Here is a 24581-nt window from a genome sequence, read left to right on the forward strand (position 1 = left end):
TGGGCCTGTAGTTTAATGCAACGCTTTTGTCTCCTTTTTTGAAAATTGATGTTACGTTCGCCATCTTCCACTCTTCCGGGACCTTGTTCAGTTGAACTGACCGGTTGAATATATTAGTGAGTGGCTCAAGTATTTGTTGTTTAAGCTCTTTTAACCCGTAAAGTGTTTAGTACGTATATATACGTTCGGGAGGGAAAGTGTTTAGTACGTATATATACGATCATCGTTTTCTTTTACTTCATGGCACCTAAACCTGTAGAAATGGTTCAAGATGTCTTTTCTATGCCTAAATATGATTTTGAAAGCTCACTCTCATTTTTATTGTATTGCTGTGGTCTATTACATAGAATATATCCATGACCACGAATGATTTATTGAAAAAATAGGTATATTTATAAAAATATGTCAGTGGTGTCATAATTACTTATCAATATACTCAAAATACTGTTCAGTAGATCAGCTATTTTTATATCATTCCAACTTGAATAGCAATTTCAATATATTTTGTGTTCATGCGTACAGTCATCGTCGGTTGTGTTGGCAGCCCTGGGGCGTGAGGCGCCGGGTTGGCGGGTTGGCCCAGCAATGAGTCATGATAGCCAGACACGCTGCTACACCCTCGCTGTTAGCACGTGTTGTCCTGTGCAGTGCAGTGTTAGCTATACAGGCAGCCTCGTTGGGCCCAACAGGGTTGTTGCTGTCTGTTTCTCCTTTGTATTCATTCCTGGCTCGTAACATGAGTCATCAGTTTACCATAAATACAGATTTTCATGGGATATGCTACAGTCCAGAGGTAATACACAATTACCTCTTAGATATACTTGTAAAATTGGGATGTTATGTAAATTGTACAGTAGCAGAGCAATACCAAATTGGTCGGCAGCAAATGCAAAGACGCGGAAGCTACGTAGTAAATGGGAAAATGTTTGGGGTACGTGATCAGCTGGCGGGCGAGGGCGGGCGGGCTGTGGTATGCAGGAGTACCAACATAAAAAAACATAAAATTCGTATAATGGGTTATTTGGGCAGCTGTGTGTAATTTTTTTGTTGTTGGTGTTACAAAACATGTTATGCTTGTGCAATGAAGGGATAATATTGTGCTACTTATATACACATAGAGAAAATATAGTCTGTACGAGCGTGATAAATTTGGTACTATGATATGACTATAGAAAGGCTAGACAAACAATCCTCAGATATATTTTACAAGAAACTCAAACTAAACAATATATAGTCATGGAAGAAGCATTCACAGTGTGTCGGAAATAATAAATAAGAAGCGGAAGTTACATAGTACTGTTCTACATGTTTCGTCTTACGCACCACCACTGGAGTATTGGTGCCACGCGTGAAAGGACTCACAGAAAACGACAGCTTACAGGGAACACACATATATCGCATTTATATCGTTCAAATCAGCTATTTTTTTTCAATTTTATAAGACAATAATATTATTTGGCCAAAATCCAACCCCACATGACCTGTTTCACTCCTATAAAGCAACACTGTACGGGTTAATAACCGGGGGACAAACTGTCGGGTCCCGTTGACTTGTTCGTGTCGAGTTTGTCCAAGCACTTTTTCACTTCTTGGTCGCTTATCGAGTCAATTTCCAGGGGCGTGATCCCCCTCGGCGGGTCAGGGCCCTCAGGAATGGTTTCAATGTCCTCGACTGTGAATACGGATGCGAAGTTACTGTTGAGGATTCTGGCCATCTGTTTACTCTCCCGAGTTACAGATCCAGTCTCGTCTGTCAGGGGTTACTTTCGTACCCAGGGAATGACAGTTCGTATTTTAGATGTGCAGAGTTGGCCCAAGTCTCTGTGATGGCTACCACATCTGGTTTCTCTGTTGCAATATACCCCCTAATTTCGTCCTTTTTTGGTATTAAACTACGTGCATTTGTGTACATGATAGAAATGTGACCCCTGTTTTTGCTGTGACGAGTTGTACCAGTTCGCTTGTCGGAGGCGTCGTTAGTTACACAGTTCCTTGTGAGTCGCACCGACGCTACGGATGGTTGAAAGGAAATGAAACGAAAGGGAAGGGAAGGGAAGGGAAGGGAAGGGAAGGATAGGGAAGGGAAGGGGAGGATAGGGAAGAGAAGGATAGGGAAGGAAAGGAAAGGAAAGGAAAGGAAAGGAAAGGGAAGGGAAGGGAAGGGAAGGGAAGGGAAGGAAAGGGAAGAAAAGGAATGGAAAGGATTCAACAGAGAAGTACATAGTTCAGCTTACAGTCACATACAGTTAGATACATACAGTTACACTCGTATAGATTTACATACAGTTTCGAAGGTGTTTGACTCAGTGCATCGTGGATTGGCCTGGCCCATGGTGTTATGGACTCGCTCAACACAAGTACAGTAAACCGTCGATATGACGGACTAATTTGGGGGGGAACTTAGTCCGTTAGTGCCGAAAGTCCGTTATAAGTGGCGAAGATTTAAAAAAACGTAAAATAATAAATCGCCGAACCTAGTAAACATAGGTATGTATATTTTTTATTTTGTATGTTGTGTGCACGTTGTCTGTATAGCCGCACAGCACACTTGGCGACGGACTGCGAGGCACTGAGGCTGCTAGGTTGGCAGTGAGGTCTTGCATGGGGGCCGTATTGTTACGGGTATGGGTAAAATTTTACAAGCGCGCCCATCTCCCACTGGCAGACAAAACTTTTTTTTTGGTAGTTTTCGGTGTGTTATGAAATAATCTGCAAACTGTTTCTGTCACAAATAATTAAATGATTGACTTTTCAATGCCTGTGTTACACCCGCTGCAGCACCATAAAATAACTTCATGAGAGACATGTTCAACTTGCTTAGTTTGTACATTTCACTCACTGCTCACAAAGATCACAAGTGGATAAACTAGAACAAAACCAGGTTAATTAATGTTTTTCCTGCCGTGTATTCCACCAGTGTGCATGCGTGGTGGACAGCAGAGTGACTTATTTCTGCGAGGAGGTATTTCTCGGAACACCAGTCCGCGAACTGGACCACGCACACCGCCGCCATGTCCCGTCCCGCGCTGCGTATTTCCGCGCCCCTCACTGCGTGCCCATTAAATTTAACCCGTACAGTGTCGTCTTTTGTCATCAATAGGGGTCATACCAGGTTGCACTTTTTTTTTTTTTTTTTCCTATAAATGTTTAAAAAAATACAAATTATTTGATATATGTATTATTTATATGCGAGGAATGTAACCCTAGATTGTTCGCTGTCTTATTTTTCTGTCTCAGAGCTAACGATGTCATACCAGGAAAGGGCAATTTATCTTTAATTTTTTTTAGAGCCTATATTCTTTCTATTATAAACACTTCTCACAACCGTAAAGCGTGAGTAATTTATAAGTACTTCTTTACATCACAAAATCCTCAAAAAATAAACAGGAATTGTAAGTACAAGAAAATGGTTGGATGCGCATCAGGCAACACCGCTCGCTTCAAGGCCGTCTGTACTACAACCGTAGTTCACAAAGTTCAGCAAAACACTATGAAGCTTCCGACGATAAGTTTTCATTTCCGATCACTGTGAACCATAATTTACAATTCCACATGCCTTACTAATTATAGAATCGAGGAGTAATTACCTAGAAGACAGTAACTTCTTGTATAATGATTTTTGTTGGAATGCGGACAAATGTACAGAAAGGCTTTTTAACATCCATTTAAAAATACGAAGACTTGTCAAATTATTCCTCTTTACTGTCAATGAACAATGTTACATACACAAATAAAATAAAGGCGTATAAGCCCTCAAAAGAGCTAATGATATATACGTACTAAACACTTTCCTAAGAGGTGCATGTATATGTACTAAACACTGTACGGGTTAATGACCAAACATAACTTAGCCTAACCTACCTAAGGTGGGGTTCAGTCCTCCTCGACACTCTTAAGCTGTGCCTGTACCGACACTCACAAACACTTGGCTATTTTCCATTACATTTATGCCTTGGATTGATGCATGAGACTTTCTTGTAGTGTAAATACGTTCTTCATTTGAACGGAAACCACGAGGAGGAAAGTATTTCATGAGGTGGGCTGAGGCAGACTACTGGAACCGAAAGATGGGGCAGCAGATAAAGGGAGGAGGGCGAGGTGACTAGCAGACGCTGTTGTAGTTACCAGAAGCAGGTGGCTCAAAAACTATTCTTGGTCGGTCCCCGTGGATTTCTAACCGTCTGACCTCGTCCGTCATATCTGAAATCCGTTATAAGCGGGTCCGTTACACCCAGGGTTTACTGTATAGTTAAGGTCAATTTGCCTACAGTTTAGATAGATAGTTTTATACAGTTTAGACTTAGCTTTCTTTCTTTCTTTCTCTTTAAAGTTAATATTGCCTTTGTTATAGAGTTCAGCTTCCTCTCACTAGGTAGGCATAGACATAGGCCTATACAATTTAGTTAGCTTTCTTTCCATATAACAGTCTTTCAGCTTCCTCTCACTAGGTAGGCATAGACATAGGCCTATACAATTTAGTTAGCTTTCTTTCCATATAACAGTCTTATACGGTTAGCTATACATACAGTAGTTGACAGTTTATTTTGTTTGTATATATCTTCTTTTTTACAGCTTAGTCAGTAAGTTAGTTAAGGCATATTACTATTATTATTATTACCTTACCGTCTAACACACTCTCTCTCTCACATAGGAATATAACACACACATTACAACTTAACTTTTTTATTAATAGAAAAACACACATATACATACATAAATATACACATAGTAACATTGATAAGGCTATGTGGGTGCTATGTTGGCTAATGGGAAGGGGGAGGAGGTCCTTTATGTGTCTGTGGGGGGTTGTCAACATACTGTGGGGGGTCCATCTGTGGGGTCCTGTAGGCTGTGGAGAGAGAGAGAGAGAGAGAGAGAGAGAGAGAGAGAGAGAGAGAGAGAGAGAGAGAGAGAGAGGCACCTCTCTCTCTTTCTCACCTCTCAAGTCTCTTTCACTTTCTCTATGATCTGATGTATGTAATTATGCATATGTTGTATAATATGACTATGTATGTATATGTGTTTGTTATATGGACTAATAAAAATGGAAAATATAAAAAAAAAGGTGTTTGTCATATGTGTGTGTGTGTGTGTGTGTGTGTGTTTACCTAGTTGTATTTACCTAGTTGTGGCATACGGGAAAAGAGCTACTCGCGCTGTCCTGTCTCCATATCAGCTCTTGTCCAAGTTTTCCTTAAAATCATGAATGTTTCTTGCACAAACCACCTCCTCCTCCAGCCTATTCCATAGCTCAATGCTTCTGTTTGGGAAGTTAAACTTTTTCACATCTCGCCTACATGTGGTCGCCCTGAACTTCTTTCCATGTCCTCTCGTTTCTCTCTCATTCCACACACACAGGTCCTCTCTGTCCAAATGCTCCACTCTGCTCGCCACCCTGTGTGTGTGTGCTGTTTTTCTTTTCTTCCTCCTCTTCCACTTCTGATCTTCCTGTTGCCTTAATCTTCTTTTTGGTCCCAGCATTAACACACACCTGAGGAAAAGAACTTTATTAATGGAGAGAGATGCTGAAGAAGTTATGGAAGAGAGTACTTATAATATTACATAGAAAAACAACACACACACACACTACGGACCTAGATTTGCCTGCCTGCCTATATATTGACAATGTATTATTATACTGGTCTGGTGCTGGGCCAGTCCACAACACCGCGGGCTGCCAGGCCTGGTAAGACCCACGGCTGTTATGCACTACACTACCAAGGTACAGTAGACCCTGTATATAATGGTCTAATCGGGGGGGTGGGGGAACTTAGTCCGTTGTAAGCGGAGGAAATTCAAAGATACAGTTGATTTACGAGTTTAATTTGTTCGGGAATTTTTGGTGGCACGACAAAACACTCGTAAAGCAAAAGGAGTTTCCCCTCAATTAAAATTACTTTGAATCCCATTAACGCGCAGGGGCGTAGCCAGGATTTCAGTTGGGGGGGGCACAATCTTTACCAGTCTGTCTCATTCATTCATTTCATCGACGCCTGCTCCAAGGAGCTCCCACCAGGGGATGGCCACGGCAGAAGAGCTTCCAATTTTCTCTATCCAGACACTCCCTCCTTGCCTGCTCAAAGTTTCTCAAAGATCCTTCCCCCCTCTCCCTAACGTACTCTTACACCCTATCCCTCCATTTCACTGGAGGTTGTCCTGTAGCATTCCCTCCCTCTATCTCACTCACATACACCCTTCTGGTCATCTTACTCTCCTCCATTCGCTCCATGTGGCCAAACCACTTTAAAGTCATTCGCTTCACTTCTTCCACCACTCCACACTTCTTCCCTTCACCCCTGTGACACATTCCAAAATGCTCGTACACACTTTCATTACTCATTCCATCCATTCTACTCACACCACAAGTACTCCTCAAATAACTCATTTCCACTGCCTGCACTCTAGACCTCTGACTTTCATTCCAGGCCCACGTTTCACTTGCATATGTGAGGGTTGGTACTATTATTGTATTTCTCAAATCCCTCTTTACCTCCATGCTCACACTTCTGCCATTCATGACTCGTCCCAAAGACCCAGCCACCCTTCTTCCTTGCAATGCCCTTTCTCTTATCTCTCCCTCCATACCACCATACTTACACATAACTGATCCGAGGTACTTAAACTCATTGACCTCCTCCATTTCTTCATCATTCAAAATTATTTTGCATGCTTTTTCACATTCAATTCCCACTATATGGGCATACAAAATCTACAACCTCACTTCTACTTCGCTCACTTTACTTTTGTTGACATTTACTTTCAGCTTTCTCCTATTACAGACACTATAAAAAACACTGACCAAATTTTGTAGGTCACTTTCATTTTCTGCAATGAGCACCGTGTCATCAGCAAACAGTACTGAATTCAGTACCCACTTCCTTCCCTCATTGAACAGTCTTACTCCAACTTCTCCAACTTTGCCCAATGTCTGTCTCAATACTGATAAGGATTTACACCAGTGGTTCTTAACCTTTTTCATCGTATGACTCCCTGAGACTCTCCAGGGTATTGCCATGACCCCTATAATAAATTTTGTAATGGTGACCTTTGTGTAAAGGTAAGGTAAAACAAAACTATACGAAGATCCTGATTTATAGAAAATATTACAAATAAAAGACCTTGAAAAATGCCACATATCCCCCCCTACAAGTGCTGTTTCAAAATACATGGAACTAAAGCACATCAAATAAAACCTACTTATTCAATCAGTGGGAGGATTGACGTCATTGTTTTGCAGCCATAAGTACATCAAAGTGAGGAGCAGTACTCAACAGGCAACACCTCGTGTCGCTGTCAATTACAAGTCTACTGCGTGCCTTCGTTTTCAGTGCCATCATTGATGAGTATCCAGCCTCGCAGCGATGGGTCGAGGTTCAGTATGGTCAGTGCACGCACCGAAAGAAGATGATAGTCATCATTCAGTGTCGCCCAAATTGTCGGAGGCTCTTGTTCAAAAAAATTGACTTTCAACTGAGTATCCTCACGAATTTGAAGAAATTCTACCTTCGCAGCAATATCAGTATCACAGATGGCACTGTCCTTCACTGAGAAGGGTCTGGAGATCCACGCATCAGTACAGCGGTCATCCAGTCCTGGAAAGTAACTTTCGATGGCGTCATTCACCGCCAGAAGATGAGCTGAGATCTCCTCACGGAAACTGCATTCAGCTTCTGCCATAGAATCTAGGATAGTTGTCATATGAGGGAAGAAAGTTGTGTCACTGTCCTTAACTCTTTTCACGTAAAGTTGAATCTTACACTTGAATACTGCCACTTTGTCACGAACTGTGTGCAGCATTGCAAGGTTTCCTTGGAGTGAAATATTCAGGGAATTCACTTCAGAGAAGAAATCAGCCAAGTAGGCAACCTTTGTTACGAAGCAGTCATCTTGCATCATTTCGTGAAGAAGATTTTCTTTCGAGGTACGACCTTCTTGCAACAGCATCGTTATTTTCCTCTCGAAGTTGCAGCACGTGATTCAGAATTTTGCCACGTGAGAGCCAACATACCTCCTTGTGAAACATGACAGATAAGTCAGAGCCCATTTCTTCATAAAGCACTTTAAAAATCCTTGAAGTTGTTCCGCTCCCTCGGATACAGTTCACAATCTTGACAACGTCTGTGAGCACTTCTTGAACCAGGTGGGATAGTCTTCATTGCCAAAGCATACAGATGAATCATGCAATAAGTGAAGGAGACATGCGGAGCGACATTCTTCACGAATCATGGAAGGAGCCCCATCTGTACACAGATCGACAAGTGCTTCCCAACTCAGCCCATGTTTAATAGGGAGAAAGGCTTCTAGGATTTTGAAAATATCTTCTCCACAAGTTGTTGTGGCCACTGGCTCAGAGCACAAGTACTCATCCTTCATACCTTCCTTGTCAAGGCAGCAAACATAAACAATAAGTTGGGAACATGAGGCAACATCTGTCGACTCATCCAGTTGCAAGGAACAAACAGGACTACTCTTCACAGCACTCAACACTTGCAGGAGAATATCCTCACTCATGTCCGAGATCCTACTCTTGACTGTATCATTCCAAAGGGAAATTACCCTCAACTTGTGTGCCTGCTGTTCTACATGAATCACCTTCATTGTTTCCAGAATGCAAGGCTTAATCAGATTTTCACCAATGGTATGAGGCTTGATCTGCATGATTTTTTAGAGCAATTATGTACGAAGCCTCCAGCGTGCTGCTTTGTTCTGACGAGCGAACTGACCAGTGGAATCGATGCGACTGGCCTTCAGAGCAGTTTCTTTTCGCCTGAAGTAGTCCAAGCTTTTGTCCACCAGTTGGCTATGGTAAGACTCAAAATGAACCTTCAGTTTGCTTGGCCTCATACTTTCATGACTCAAAGCCTTGGTGCAACTGCTGGGCCTTGGGAGTCACAGCCAGGAGCGGAGCACATACGGACCCTCCCCCAACCCCCCCGTAGCTATGATCTGACTGACTGACTGATTGTGGTTGATGTTTTCAGCAGCTGGTCGCTTCACATACATGAAATAAATTATTTTCTCCCAAACCCTCCGCGACCCCTCGAGAAACCCCAAATGACCCCCCAGGGAGTCATGACCCCCAGGTTAAGAACCATTGATCTACACTATTTGGGCAGTCACAGCCATGCACGGCATGTCATTCTTGAGAACTTCCAACAAACCCACAAAAAAGGAGTTCCTGAAGGGGGGGCACGTGCCCCCTGTGCCCCCCCTGGCTACGCCCCTGTTAACGCGTCCCATATCCCCACAAAATATTACCAGAAATCATTATAGATGTTATTTTATACGAGTTAAAAGTAATTTTACTAACAAATAGCAATGATAAATGACATAAAACACGAATCAATGTGTTACGGTTGTTAGGGAGACTCCCTCAACTGGTTATTACGCTGGAGGTGCAGGCTTCGCACCGGAGTTTAGCAACCACAGTTTCCCTATTCTTGAGGCACCAACGTGAAGCTAACCCGACGTATCATCCGAGATGGAGGGTGGACGGGAGTCAGTCACGTCCAGGAGGGCATACAAGCCGCCAAGGCTCACACCCTGGTCCTGTTGCCAGCATAGTATCCACCATTCCTGTTTTCTTGTTTGCAGCACCATCCCTTTTAACCATCTTTCTGGGGAACATTGTTATAGCACAAAGAACGCACACTGTACTCACGAAAACACAAAGATCGCACACCAGAGCACAAATGTAATTAGACACGAGCGTGCTGGTGCTATCTCAGTGAGTGTCAGTGGCATAGTGAGGGGGGGGCAGTCCACCCCGGGTGACAGCTTGAGAGGGGTGCCATGATACAGGCTCAAGTCTAATGGCTAAGTTCAGTGACGTAGCTAAGGGAGTGGGGTCATATAAGATGCCCCCCCAGGCCACCAACAAAGGAGCCCGCCGCCCCCCCAAATGGTCCATTTGGGAGCCCCATTTGTAGAAGTGTGTGGGGGGAACCCCACAAGGAGACAAGACCCCCGGGCCCCTGCCCCCCAATCTCCAGCCATGCCGGCATATCTGATGCCGCTGTGGATAATGATGGAGTTTTGATTACCCAGCTCCAGCCACGCGAGATACCGTGAGTGACGGCGCCTTGTGTTTCATATGACTGTAGCAGATGAATTGCTTTGCTTGTAGCAGAGATGTCATTTACTATAAAGAACACATTTTTGCATAATGTTGAAGCTAAAGAACTGATACTTTATCATGTGATGTTACAATCTTGAATGTAAATGTTTGTTGTAGCATGAATCTCGCTAAACGGTATCGTAGATAGGTGAGAGGGGAGACGCCTAAGTGTTTGTTGTAGCATGAATCTCGCTGAACAGTATCGTAGGTAGGTGAGAGGGGAAACGCCTAAGTGTTTGTTGTAGCATGAATCTCTCTAAACGGTATCGTAGGTAGGTGAGAGGGGAAACGCCAAAGTGTTTGTTGTAGCATGAATCTCTCTGAACGGTATCGTAGGTAGGTGAGAGGGGAGACGCCTAAGTGCGTGACGGAAACAAAACAAGCTCGGCATGGAAACATCTTCGTCGCCTGCTTTTGTGTTATCATAATAATAATAATAAAAATAATAATAATAATAATTATTATTATTATCATAATTATTATTATTATAATTATAATTATTATTATTATTATAATTATAATTATAATTATTATTATAATTATAATTATTATTATTGTTATAATTATTATTATTATTATTATTATAATTATTATTATTATTATAATTATTATTATAATTATTATTATTATTATAATTATTATTATTATTATTATTATTATTATTGTTATTATTATTATTTTAATTATTATTATGATTTTATGTAGAAGACCGAAATCGTCGTTAAGTGACTGAAGTATCATGCAGATATATAATAATAGCAATAATGATAAGAAGAAGAACTGAAGAAGAATTATAATAATAAGAATGATAATAAAAATAATAGTCAACCATTTTTTTTTCTGCTTTTCAGTGGTTGTCTCTGAATTTGTCTGGCTGGAATAGTAAGCAATGTATGGGGATAATATACTACTAATAATGGCGGGCCTATCCCTCTTACACTACTCATGCAATCCACCCAACCACCTCCTTCACCCTCCTGACCACCTACTACCGGGCCGGAGAAGGGGCTCGCACTAGTGTCACCGGCCGGGCCTGTTCCTCTAACCTGAGGTTGCCCCCCGGGGACACTACTCATTCAATTCACCCCGCCACCTCCTTCACCCTCCTGACCACCTACTACCGGGTCGAAGGAGGGACTTGCACTAGTGTCTCCGGAAGTGCCTCGCCCTCTCGACGGAGGCTGCGCCAGGAAACGACCCTTAACTCATAATCACCTCCTCCCTCGCCAGCCTGCTCACCTCCCTGCGGGTAAGTGGTGTCAGCAGCCAGCCCTTTCTGAAGAGTGGCATAACCGTAGCAGTGTCCACGTGGCATACCTGGCAAGTGTTGCACTCCTTGATGTAGGCCGCTACCTGGATCGTCATGTGTGGCCACCAGAGATTTTTCCTCAGCCATTGCACGGTTTTCTTCACACCAAAGTGATCCGCCAAAGGACCCTCATGTGCTAGCTGCACCAGCGACTGCCTATATACACTCTTCTGGGACAACAACTTGTACCACGTCACACCCACCCATGCCTGCCTCGGTGCCCTTGTAGGTCTATCTCCGGTGCAAGACATTTGCGGCGAGCATAAAATGCTCCTTACCGCCCCCTGTACTCCTTTCCTCCCTCATTCTAGCAAACAAGGGCTTCAGCAAAGCATCCTCCTGCTGTTTATCACACAAATCAGCCGAATCAACTGAAGTTAATCCTCTAGTGGCTAAGGGGTTAGAGGGTAAAGGGCTAGTCAGGCACCTGACGACAACACGCCATTTCCCTTGGTGCTCCCTCTTGTGCACTGGGCAGGGAAAGCTTCCTCTTCCTCCACCATGCTCGCTCCCTGGACGTCAAATGGTGTCATTAGTGACCCTGAGTGCACACAGTCGGCCCCAGCATTTAGACAAGGTGGTGGGCTGACTTCAGTACCACCTCTGGTGCCCTGGGAAGGGGAAGCTACCACTTCCTCCTCCTCATTAACACCCTCGACATCAGGCCCTCTTCTTGGTGATCCTATGTATCTACAGTCGGCCCCAGCGTCCCGACAAAGCGGTGGGCTAAACCCAGCGCCACCTCTGGTGCACTGGGGAGGAGATAGACGCTACATCTCCCTCTGCAAAAACACCCGTCCAGCCAGACACTCTCCTTGGTGACCTTGTGTGTTCACAGTCGGCCCCAGCATCATGGCCAGGCGGTGGGCCATACCCGGCGCCAAATCTGGTGCACTGGAGAGGGGAAATTACATCTCCCTCCTCCTCAATAGCACCCATAACATCAGGCGCTCTCATTAGTGACCCTGTGTGTATACAGTCGGTCCCAATGTCCTGACAAGGCATTGGGCTAATCTCAGAACCACCTCTGGTGCACTGAGTAGGGGAAGCTTCCTCTCCCTACTCCTCAATGACACCCTTCAGCTTGGCCACAGAATGTGTTACCGTTACCGTTACCGTTGATGAGGTTTCAGGCCCTGCTCCACCGCTGTTGCAGCGCTCTATGAGGGCCGTCAACAATTACAACGTTAGCCTCAATAATAGTCTTCGATGCACTTATTCTCAAACATCGTAGTGAGTGAGTGAGTGTCTTAATTAATTTCACGAATAATATCACATATAACCATTGGTTCAGTTTTCACGTCTAATATTTTCATAATTGTATCACAATTGAATATCCAACGATTATTTCCCATACACTGAACATCCATCACACACAATTTATCTTTGAGTACAGACACTAATTAACAGCCATGATCAGTCATGTTACGAATTCTCTCAATTTCAGCCGGAGAACTACACAACACTGGTCATTCGCCGAGTGGTTGATTTCAGGCTTCTTGTACCTCAAACAATTTATGCATTTCTTCTCAGCCATGGTGCACTCCTGTGATTTATGATTGCCAGCGCATTTGAAACAATTTGGGGCGTCTCCATTGGTCTTGGCAGTACAGTTGGCCTCAAGACGGCCGTATCTCTGACAATTATAGCATATAATTGCATGGTATCTGTCTCTCACTGTGTATATTCCCCATTCTAGTTTTAACTTGTCGTGATTCTTGTGAATCAGCTCTCTTACAGTTGGATCACACCTCAGAATGTAGTGCATCGTGCTGCCAGCTGCAGGCTTACTAAAAACCAGCTCAATCTTATCCTCAACACCCTCAATTGCGTGTAAGAACTCATTGCTGTCTAAGATGGTCTCCTTTAGCTTTTCCTTGGTCTCCTCTTTATGCACATTGCATATCATGATCTTTGGTTTCATCTTTCCAACACTCTTGGTACTAATTTGCTCAACAGACTCCAATTTTTTAGCAGCCTCAGCCCTTGTGTTCTCATTATCAAAGTTCATGACAATCTTACCTCCATTAGTGAATCTTGAATCAGTTATCTGAATGCCATTCAATGCCTGGGAGACTGTATCCTTCACTTCTGTTGCCTTCTTTTCCTGTGTAGAAGCCTTCACGACCAGAATATTCTTCTTAACTTTCCTCTTGCGCTTGGTGACCTCAGCCCAAGTTGCACCTGCTGACTCCGCATGTTCGGCCCGCTGCAATGTGTCAGCCACCTCATGAGCCACCTCACCCAGCTCCTCCTTTACGCTCACTGCTCGTGACTCAACTTCTTGTTTTACTTTTAATATTTCCTTAGATAATTCTTGCTTGAATTCATCCATTTTTTCCACAATTTTGGTAACCAAAGATGCTTTATGAAGGCATGGGTTGCTAATCCAAATCACTATAGGTATGTCCTCCGACTTGATTCCAGACAGATGAGCCCACTTCCAATGACACCATTTAGGGCACAGACAACATCCTATCCACTTATCGCCTGTGGGATCCACGCAAACGTAACAGAAATCCCCCAAGCTCTTGGCTCGGCGCCATGTCGACGCAGCACTTTCGCGAGCAAGGCGCAACACATCCGATCAGCGCGGCAACTCATTACTCACAAACTGCACAAACTGGGAATGAAGCTTTCACCTCTGAGTCAACGTCCCCACTGGTGATAGAGGCTTCACAAGTTTCCTCTGAGACGACGACAGGATCTGCGGGTGAATGGCACACCTTCACTCCCGCCAAGTCATTTCCCAGCAGGAAATCAGGAAATCTACCCCTTTGACTGGCAAAACCTCGGCCACTGCCACTTGAGCTGCCACTGTCACATTAGGGCAGTCCAGCTCGACATGAACGCAACCATAAACGTCCACTGCGTTCATACCCAGACACAGCACATACCTCCCCGTGCTTATAGTCATCCCAGTCACATTCCTGCACACCGAAAGTTGTGCACCTGCGTCCCGAAACACAATGACTGAGTAGCAGACACCCTCAATCTTCACCTCACCCTGCCACATGAAGGACTTACACCAGTCCATGGACGGTTCCTGAGGTAGCCTTTCCGGTGGTGGTGTCAACGGCGAGTCGTTTCCGGCCCGATCTGGTGAAGTGCCTCCCATAGGCTACTCCCCAGACTTCACGGTGCCACGCACTCACTCTTACCGCCCTCCAAGCTCCTCCCATCCACCTGACTGGACCCAACAATCAATGCCACCAGTTTAGCCTCTTGGGTCGCCTTCCACTTAGCACAATGGGGCTTGATCTGCCCTGTCTGCTTGCAGTAAAAGCAGGTTACGTGAGGGTAGAAGTGGGGCTCTTACACCCACTAGACTTCTCTCCCTCCCGGGCTATACTGGAGTGGTTGAGGTTCTTGTTAGCAGAGTCTGCTCCTCCAGCAGGCCTCTCACGAGCGGACAGTTCCTCTCCCTCTGGCTTGGGACCCGAACCTCGAAGGGCTAACACTCAATCGTCCGCCCAGGTCACCGCCTCTTTTAGGACGGTAAATCTCTTCTCCCTAATCTTTGCACCAATGTCCTTGTCAGCAACGTTGGTGAGGTGCTCCATGAGGATTAACTCCCTCAGTTCCTTGTAGGTAACAGCACCTTCACTATCTGTACTGACAAAAAATGGGAAGGGGAGTGCAAAATAATGCTCCGCCCCGGGTACCAAATACTCTAGGAACGCCTCTGGTGAGTGTACAAAGCGGACTGAGACTAGGCTTGCCACCCTTTCCTTAATTAAAATACAGAATGCCATTTGTTTTGTATTTGGCTGTCTGAATGGTCAAGCAAATAAAATTCAGTATTTTAAAACTGTGGTGAGCGCATTTTTCGGTGAACCACAAAACGAGTCCATAAAACTGTTTGTCAAGGGTCGTCCTGAAATACATGTTCAGTACGCGTCGTAATGTCACCCCCCCCACCCCTTTCCTTTTGCCTTCAACAGCAGCAGCTGTCAGTCATGGCAGGCCAGAGAAATTTTAGAGTTGCCATCCGTTCTTTAAAATATGGATTAGTTCTGTAATGGAGGATGGGATGTTGTGTTCCTTATTTTTCTTAGCTCAAGGTGGCAGCCGTGATTGAGGCTCTCTTCCCATTGTTTTCTGCTCTGAGCACTCTTGTCTTGCGGCAAACAGAGGGAACCCACTCTCACGCCTTCCACCTCATAGACAGACCGACTTGCTGGGCTAGGCTGACGTAAGCTGATAGTCGGTCTGTCGGCATCCTCGCCTCCCCTTCATGAGCCATCACCCGGCAAGGGTCTGTGGTCCCCCCTCGAAGGGACGTACATGCTTGACCCTGACAGCCTCCAAATAGCCTGTGCCCCCACCCTAAACAGACCCCAAACAGCCCTAAATCAGCCCCAATCACCCACCACTCTCACTCTCTCTCCCAGCCCCAATAGCAACCGTACAAACAGTCTTTCAGCCCCCACAAAACAGCCCCAAACCCTCATTTCTTGAACCCATAACACCCTGACAGCCCCCTCCCTTTCCTCACCTCTATTCCCAGCCCCTTTCCTTCCCCTTAACCTCTCTCTCAGCCCCAAAACATCCCCAATCACCCACCACTCTCTCTCTCTCTCTCTCTCTCTCTCTCTCTCTCTCTCTCTCTCTCTCTCTCTCTCTCTCTCTCTCTCTCTCTCTCTCTGTGTGTGCCAAGACTACTCACTAAAGTGTCCGCCATGTCAGGTCGTGGGGCACCAGCTTCTGGCCCTGCATCCCGGGGCATGAGGAAGGTCAGCCCACACACCAAGGCAATGTTCCTCAGGCCAGGCTTGCTCAGGGAACTCTTGGTCTTGGTCTTGCCTGCTGCCGCCGCCGCCAGGGAGGGCCAGAGGTGTTGAGTTCCCTCACTCCACCTGGAAAGACGACCAAGTGCATGAGGTTGAGAGAGAGAGAGAGAGCAGTGGTGGATCCAGGGGGGGGGGCGCCACCTGGTCGCGTGCCCCCCCCAAAAAAATTATATGTTTTAATAACGTAATTAATAATAATAATGATAATTATTATTATTATCACTATTATTATTACAAATATTATTAAAATGCATAAATGAATGACTATCTACTATAGTAGGTTCACTTAATCCTTTCCTTGCGTCAGTGGCGAAACTAGGGGGGTCTGATTGGGGGGGCAGACAGGGGGGCAGTGATCTGTTTAGGGGGGCATGAGTAATAAGGTACTAGTCCAGGGAAGCGTTCTTCTGGGATTTTTAAATTTTCAATTCCAGAAAAATACTGCTATTTTGGCCAGAATTCTAAGCTGTGGATGAATTTAGCCTTAAATAAATGTATCCAAGGCTTATGTAAACTAAGATAGACTCCACTGATTATTTAAAATTTTGTCTCCTTTCACCTACATTGAAGTCCTATAAGCACCAGAAAAAAACATTTAAAAGCAGGTGAATTTTAATGACAACTTTATTATAAACAGGGCTGAAAAAATCCTTTTTAAGAAAAGTTTTTTATTCCTCCAACAGTTCAACTGTTTTAAAAACAAAAAATTACTTCAGACATAATTTTCCACTTTTCACAGTTTAATTGAAATTCCATGTCAATCTACACTTGAATTTAGCAATTACTATATATGTTACAGTAAGATTGTGAAGCTAGATTTCGTGAAATCTCAGTGAATTTGGAAACGGATTTTTCATTTTGCTATGTTATGGAGTCTAATCTAACCTAACATCTAAACTTTACCGAACCTAACCATCCCTACAACCTTACCATAACCTGACTAAAACAACCTGACCTTTCTTGGCCTTACACAGCCTGAGAGACTCAGAGAGAGTAACATAACATTGGATTGTTTTTATAAATAAAGTTAGTTTAGGACAGGTAATGTTGGTTTATGGTAGGAAGTTGGGTTAGGTAATATTGGTTTAAGTTAAATTACATTCCATAACATAGCAAAATGAAAAATCTGTTTCACAAATTCACTAGTGATTTCATGAAATCCTACCTTCATAATCTTACTGTATATAACTACAACATATACAAAATAGCCAAATATGAGCGTAGATCAGTGTCTAAAACAACTGAATTTTTCTGTTGTTGTGTCACCACAAATCTGTCCAAAAGAGATCTAAACTTAATTTTTTGCCCTCTTGCGATGAATAGCAATTACACCAAGAGAATCAAGTTTGGTATCACAGACTGTACTTCTAAGATAATTTTTTATCATTCTGAGTGAGGAAAAACTCCTCTGAGGCTGATGTTGGAGGCATAACCAGTGCAATGTTTAGTAACGATACAAATCGGGAATGCTTCCTTGTATGGAGACAAGAATGAAGAAAATGCAACCATGCTCGTATCTCTGACTCTCGGATGTCTTTCTGTCAACCAGTCATTTGGCTTGTCTTAGTTCTACACTTATATATTCTGTATTAATTGCAAACTGTTCTGCCATAGTTGAAGCAAGTTTCTGACAATCCAGAAAATGTGGAGAGCTTGGTTCCAAACAAGAGATACTTCTGAGGAGGACTTGTTTGGTTCATCAAATCTTGTTGCAAGTTCTGCTAAAATTCTGTCCAAGACAGGTAAAACAATTTTGAACGATACTCCTCTTCTTGAGATACCACATCCTGCTGGCCATTGTCGTCATCCATCACAACACTCTCCTTCAATCTATCAGGTATTCTTCTAACTCTTCTCGGTGCAGGAGGACAGTGTCAAGTGCTTACTGAATGAGCTAAATTGATAGCACGTTGCCAGATTGATTTCCACGTATCTTCTTGACGTTCACTTGCCAGATCTTCCGTAACAGAGTCTATCATTATCATGCAGCAGCCTTAGATAGGTTGAGGGAGGTGACTGTAATTATGTCTGACAAAGCTTGGTTACTCTGTAATAAATGTACTTAAACATTGCTAGACAAACAATAATATCAAATGTGAGGCTTGCAAGTAAGCACCCTAGCATCATGAATGTTCGTTTGCCAGAATGAGTTTCAGCTATTTGTCTAATGCGTATCTTACGATACATGGCAAGGTATCTAGGATGACTGCAGGCCATATATCTGACAAGCCACCTTTGTGTCACTCAGTTTCTTTAATGTCTGGTTGCTTGCTTGTTGCTTGTTCCTGCTTGCTCTTGCAAAAATAATTCATGTGCAGTGTGAGGCCGACATGAACATGTACAACTCCTGAATGAAGGAAAAAAAAAAAAAAAAAGTTGTATCTGCTTTTTTTCACAGACTTAACACTTTCAACAAGCACAAGGTTGAGGCGATGGTTGTAGCAGTGGATATATACTGCATGAGGAGCATGTTCTTCTCTAAACAAAGCCTGTACTCCTCGATTTCCCCACTCATTACGATGCTCCATCATAAGTTTGGGCAACACAATTAGCTGGATTAATTCACAGTTGGTGAGAATTTCATAGAGCTTGTCTTTGAGATGTTCAGCATTTAGTTGTTTAAGGTGAATGAAACCTAGAAATTCTTCATGAATAGAATTGTCATACATGTAGCCGAATGACCACTGAAGCCCTGTTCCTTCTTTGCTGATATCTTTCGTTTCGCCCATCATGACAGCATATTCTGCTGCGCATTCACCTACTTGGCTTTAATTTCAGTCTGATCATTTCTGCCAGAATATCAGAGAACTTCATTTTTGGATTTTTTGGAACTTGTATAGTTGTTTCTGAATCTCAGCTTCTTTTTCCCTGAATGTCATCATGATCTGAATCTTGCTTCCATAATTTCTAAAAGTTGCCTTATTTTCACTGTCCTTGTCTTCTCTATGACCTCTTTGACTATTTTTTGCCTTGCTTTTGTTAGACATAGCACTTTAACTTAACTTTGATGTAATGCCGATTTTCACTGACAATCTTTCCATGTTCGAGAGTACTTAATGATGCTTCAATTGTCTTTCCCTGTTTCACTCGTGCTTCAAACTCCTTCCATGCAGAAAGAAGGTCAAAACTGTGATAGTCACTGCGCTCGTGCTTTGCCGAACCAAATCCAGCATCTTTTTCGGTTGCTTTCTTCCATTGGCGATAGCGCCAACAAAGTGAAATTGTTTTCAGACCTAGAACTTGTTGGGAACAGGAAAGTTCCTGCAAGAGAAACAGTATACAGCATCTTGAGAAACAAGTATTCCAACCACGTGTGCTGTTGATACCAGGGCTGATCTGAAAGATCTTTCGAAGTTCCAAAGCGGGTCTGGGAAATACACACGATGAAGGTTTGCACAGAGGCTTGTCTAACCGAGCCAGAACTGATATCACTAGGTCCTGGGGGTCAGGAAGTTTCCAGCAGGCTCGAAGGGGGTATTCTCGTCTCTCAGGGCCCGGCATGGGTCACCTCTGATTCTGAATAAGGTTCTTCATCACTTTCCAGAAATGTTACTGTCATCCGAAGAATCATCAAGAAATAACATCTTCTGTAACTTTTGCCTGCATCTGATTTCTTACTGCTGTCACTCTCTGCAGATGCATTACCCTTTCGGCTTGGCGAAAAATGTCTTAATGTTGGCCTGCATCTTGAAAGCATGTTTGCCTCAGCCTGGTCAGTCCTTAAGAGTCACCGAGTCATACCTGTACACAAACAGAAAGTATTATGTTTTAGCAGGCCACCGGTCTTTTACAGTATACTTTTTTACAAATTACATTTCAAAGTAGCTGATTTAGTCTTAGTGCGAAGTGTGGTGTACACATTACGCTGTACAAACCCTAAAAGGCGCAGTCACACGAGCAGTTATTACTGGCAACAATTTATTTTGGCAATGTATCACTGAAATGGTTACACGAACCAGGTAATAATAGGTTAGGGGCTCCTATGGGGAATTAGTTGCGTAATGGTAGATGAGATTAGGTTGGATCCAAGGTTAGATTTGACTGAATTGAAAGCTAGAGATTAAAAGATTTAAATTTAGGTTGGGTTTTAGTTCTCGAAACCTTTTGACCAGTCATGCAAGCGGGATCCTTATACTGAGGGACTACTTCCAAAGGGCAAAAAAGAAATCAGATCGTGTTATTAGTATTATTTTCGGTTCATTGTACAGAAGGCTCAATTAAACTGCCACTAGGAAAAAAAAAATACCCACAAATGCCTACAACTGTGAATGCCTTATTAAATATGTGTTCTTGGGCGGCGCTATGTTTAGAATAGAGTACGACCATTACATTTATACCTGAAACAATGCCTATTGAATCTAATGGCTGAGGTAAAAAGTCATCAGTTATCTCATCGCCGGAGTAATCAGAGCGAGGGATACTATAACTCTATATTCTTTCCATCGGCCGCACCAAAGAAAAGGTTATACACGGACTAATAGTTGACTGCTTATATGCGAGCCAGGACCTCAATCGACATGCCTCAAAAAAATTGAAAAGTACAAGGAACTGAACTTCATCATTCCAAGCTCATTATTGAGTGCAGCAGATTGCTGTAAATCGTTCAGATGGTGAAACAAGCATGAAATTTGGCACAAACATTCCTAAGACTACGCTCTCTTGAAAAGAAGCGCTGGCCACCTAGAAAATCCAAGATGACGTATTTTTTCAAAATGGCCGCCATCTATATTCAATTCACCGAAGGTTTGGGAGCATCTATTGGATGGAATATGCCATTTTTTTTTTAAACATCGACTTTTATTTTATAAAAATTTTCCAAACCACACAATTTATTTAAAACCCTTACTAAATGAATTGTAGCAAGGAATGGTGTACAAAATGGTTGCCATAAAGAAGTTTTTTTCTATCCACAGCGACTAGCAGACATAGAGACCAACTGTGTTTGTTAATGGTATATTCATGTGATAGACAGTTTTAACTAATATGTGTTTGTTTCAACTGAAATAGTAATGGTATGGTCACACATACAACATTGTGTCTAAGACTGTAACCATAAAAAGAAAAGAAGAAATACGGACTAAACTTCAACCAATCTGTATGGAATCTCTCCAACCTACACCTTTATGAAAAATTCGAGAGATAAGAAGAGTAGGCATAGCATGACAGCACGTTGGGATGCTCAACTAGATTATCTACTGAAGGGGGCAATATTTATCTAGGGCTTCCACATTTTGCAAGTGCACACTTAGCTGTGCAGGAAGACCCAGCTTAGTAGCACTTGCACCTTACCCATTTCAACTACTTTGCATCCCACATTTGGCTTAAACTGTGGCGCTCTTCAGCTAAGGGCAGGATTGGTTGTCCAGAAGGACTTGCCATGCTTCACCAGACTTTTGCCATCCCCACTCAAGCAGGGTTTCTCTGGCTGTGGCGCTTTGACACTGGGTGGCCTGGCCCCACACACAACCAGCCTGGTACGCAGCTTGCTTGGTGTGTGTTGGAGGGAGAAACTCCCCTGGTTGGAGGAATGGCACTCATTATGCCCTTTGTTTTCTGGCAAACATATCCAAGTCTAGCCTCATCCACAGTGCCAGCAGTTACTGGATCTGTCATCTGCCATAAGTATGACAAACCTCTCCAGGACCTTCAGGTCACTCTCTTCCACTTTGAGGAGGGTAGTGACTCAGTTTGGAGGAGAACACAGTGGAGGCCTCTGGAAGATGTTCCATGTGCATCTGCCAGGCGGTCTTCTTGCCACTTGCTCCGGAAGGCTGACACTGTATCACAGCCTGTGAACGCATGGAAGAAGAGCATACCATTCACCTTCTCCCTGGCCCCAGGGGATTGCTCAGGGGGTTGTCAGCTCTCACTTTGGCACATCCTGGCATCTATTCAGGTGCAGCTATCTAACTTCTCCAGCTGGTCCTGGGGCTGTTGAGAAAGCATTTGGGACACTAAACTAAAGCTATACTACAACTACTAGTCCTAAGACTACAGGATTGCAATAAGCTGGATTAGCTGGCACCTGAACCCCATATGCTGAGTTACACAGCAGTGATGTCCTCAGTGTGCCCTGGTAATGTGTGCAGGCATACACTCTTTTAGATTTATTAATTTTCCTTCAAAATTGATGAGTTATTCGAAAGGGAGATGGCCTCATTAGGGATCTAAAACCACAGAAACCAAGATCCATGCTTAAAACGATAATAATTGTTGAACGGGCATTATTTACTGTCATTGCTAATTATTGTTTCTACCACTTTTCTTGGCAGCCATATAGCCCCATATTTAAAGAGTAAACTGTACTGAGGAAATACAGAAACATAATATTCACAAGAAATAGTATGGAAGAGCTTGCCATATTGCTAGAAGCAAATACATGCCATTCTAGTGAAAAATTAGCCAAAATCTGTGTGTCGATACTGGCCGCCATATTAGATTTGGCCGCCATATTGAATTTTTGCGTGGCCAGCGCCCTTTACTACAGTAGAGGGAACTTTAAAGAGCACTTGTGCAAAATTTCATGCTTGTTTCACTATCTGAACGATTCTTATGAAATATGCAATTATCTGCTGCACTATATCTGCACAGATCCAACTAATCATGAAAACCGAGGGATGATGGCATTGTCCTTGTCATTACTTTTATCAAATGCCATTGTGATATATAATCATTGTGCTGCTACTACGTTACGGACGGAGCCGCCCATCGAAGCAGGTGCCCTTAAGGAGTTGGGACAGAAGATGACCCGTGAAATCACTCCCAATCCCCGCAGGGTGTAAAGCATCACCCACCATACAGTACCCACACATTGCACCACAGTCACCACCATCACCACACAGCTGATTATTCCCATTTTTCTATCAATGCTACTGCCTATTATGAATGGTAACTTCTTTCAAACATATACACAATACTTTTAAGTACAAAACTCAAAATTTATCATTTATTTTCGGTATCACGTGGAAATGAACCAGATACAATTTTTAACCTATTCTTTATTATTTATTGATCAATGAACAATGATATGATAAAAATAAATATCTTTATATTTGATTTTTTATGGGGGTGACTCTTATTTAAGAAGACTATAAATAATGATATGGACTTTTTTCATAGCAGACACAGGAATGAAAATTCTGTCCATAGATATATTATGAAAATTTATATTATATTCTTATATTATAGTTTTTATTTTATTTTCATATTATCCTTTTATATTATGTATCTATGGTTCTGTCTGTTTGTTGACGGAAAGACCAATTCCCAGTAACACGTGTCACAGTCTGAACCTACAGCGATAATACTTTATAACTCTGCTTGACATGTGTGAAGTGTTCTTAACCACCATCAGCATGGCAAAAATAAATGAAAATAAAATAAATAAATAAATAAATAAATAGATTAATAATAATATAAAACCAAAATAAATTAAATACATAAATAAAACATAAGACACTTTAAATACAAAAATATGAGTATATCAACCCTGTCTGGGCGGCCTGCCTTTTTCCAAAGTTAACGCTCCTTGGACCCTTGGTTTCCTTACAGAATTCCTGATCTGGACCCATAGTAATAAAAAAACAGGCTGTTGCTTACCCAAATTTTAGGAGAGTAAGCCTGGTTACAGCCCTCCCAGTCCGCCTCTGGAGGCTGGTTCGTACGCCACATAGGCAGTCCCCATCTTGATTAGGGGGGCATTTGGGGTGATTCAGTTAATGGCGGGGAGCCTGCCCCCACTTCGTATGATTTCGCTTCACCTGCCTTGCGTTACGGGACAGGACGACTATCCCCTCAGGCGCAGTGGAAGCAGCCCAATGGGGAATGCTCTTTTAACCTCTGTTATCTCAAAAGCTATTCATCACCCAGCTAAAATCCAAAAACACCACTGGAAGAGGAGGTCCAGATCTATAGGAGTCGGTTATGTATGCCTCTCTTGACATTACGTGCATGCCACGTTCAGGGAGTGTTGAATGTGTTAACTACTTACGTCAGTGCATTGCAGGATGATCAGCCATATTGAAGAACTGCAGACATCTTTCCTTCAGAATTCACAACAGAGGTATTGCCAACCTACAAATATTTACAACTATTTGGTCAAAGAATCAGTCAGGTGATAGGTGGAAGCTATGCAAAATGCCGCTTCTCCATTGGGCAAGAACATCCCACCAGTTTTCTCGTCCGCGATTTGCCGCGCTGGTCTGATGCTGATTTTCCACTGATAAATTTAGTGAAGAGAACCCACTCAATTGAAAGCCCTCCCCTGTGTTGCTGAATTAGTGTTGGAACACTTTTCGTACGCGGAGAGATTTGAGTGTGGGTGGAAACTCACCCGGCGCAGCAGTGTTAGCACCACCAGCAA

The sequence above is a fragment of the Eriocheir sinensis genome, chromosome 46, assembly GCF_024679095.1.
Source record: "Eriocheir sinensis breed Jianghai 21 chromosome 46, ASM2467909v1, whole genome shotgun sequence".
Lineage (NCBI taxonomy): Eukaryota > Metazoa > Arthropoda > Malacostraca > Decapoda > Varunidae > Eriocheir > Eriocheir sinensis.